This window comes from Gossypium hirsutum, chromosome A02 (genome assembly GCF_007990345.1).
Source record: "Gossypium hirsutum isolate 1008001.06 chromosome A02, Gossypium_hirsutum_v2.1, whole genome shotgun sequence".
Lineage (NCBI taxonomy): Eukaryota > Viridiplantae > Streptophyta > Magnoliopsida > Malvales > Malvaceae > Gossypium > Gossypium hirsutum.
This window is the reverse complement of record NC_053425.1, coordinates 29,516,320-29,517,829: the sequence shown is the minus strand read 5'-3', so window position 1 is coordinate 29,517,829 and position 1,510 is coordinate 29,516,320.

The following is a 1,510-nucleotide window of genomic DNA, read 5'->3' as shown; positions in this document are numbered from 1 at the left end:
GCCCAATTTTAGCCCATTGAGGCCCAACTTACCATCGTGCACAAATTTGAGTTCTTACCTGTTCCATCGATCCAAGCACCGATCTTATCGTATTTATCGCATCTATACCCAAACGCAACATTATAAGTTCCTAAAATACCGGTATTTTAGAATTTCAGCTTCTCAGCAAATATTAATCTAAGCTATTACGAGGGTTAGTACACACCTGTTACGGGTTGAAGTTGAAACTTTTCCAAAATCAATCGCCTACGATAACCACCACTTGTCACTCAAACTTAACTAATCCAATATCAATATATGTAAATCCTAAGCACATCAGTCATACAGAACATAAGGGCATATTTTCCATTTTACCATATAGGGGTATTACGGTCACTTTACCCTACAGGGGATTTACGGTCTCTTTACCCTACAGGGGCTTTACGATCTTTTTACCAAATAGGGGTATTTTAGTCATTTCATCCTACAAGGGTGTTTTGGTAAATCTACAAACCAAGGGTATTTCAGTAATTTTGTAAACCAATGGTATTTCCATAATTTTTAGAAAGTCAAGGGTATTTCTGTAACTTTGTAAATCAGGGGTATTTTGGTAATTTTACAAATTGAGGGTATTTCGGTAATTTTACAAACCAGTGGTATTTTGGTAATTTTACAAACTAGGGGTATTTTAGTAATTTTACAAATTGAGGGTATTTCTATAATTTTACAAACCAGGGGTATTTTAGCAATTTTACAGACTAGGGTATTTTGGTAATTTTACTGATCGAGGGTATTTTGGTAATTTTGTAAACCAAGGGTATTTTAGTAATTTTGTAAATCGAGGGTAAAACAGTAATTCTATAAATCGAGGGTAAAATGGTAATTCTGTAAATCGAGGGTAAAACGGTAATTCTATAAATCGAGGGTAAAACGGTAATTCTATAAATTGAGGGTACTTTTGTAATTTTACAATTTGAGGGCATTTCAGTAATTTGGTAAACTAAAGTATTCTAAACAGGGATAACAATACGAATGGGCCTAAAGCCTATTCTCGGCCCAAATGGGCCCACACGCTCGTGTGGCCCTTTTAGCCCAAATCTAGCCACAGATATGAGATTCACCTAGCCTAGTCTAATATTACTACACAATCAAACAACTTATCCAATTAGGCCCGTAGGCCCATTGGGCCCACATGACCCCTTTCGGCCCATCGCGGCCCGAAGTAGCCATCCTACAGCTAGAGTAGCGAGAAATACACACCTGATTGGCGACTGGAGTTAATCTGCGCTCCGAGCACTCTTAGCCGACGCCCAACCCAAACGAGCACGCCATACAGCGAAAGGGATGAGCCAAGAAAGGTACCTTTACTCTCCTCATGGTTCCCTCTATTTAAAGCCAGCTTCGCATCCACTCTTATGTTAGCTTCCCGATGTGGGATCCCTCCAACATCAGATTTTAAATTCAACACTAACTCTTGCCGCCCCCTGTTAGCAAAATAAATGCTCCTTGCTTGCCATGGGATTTGAACCCA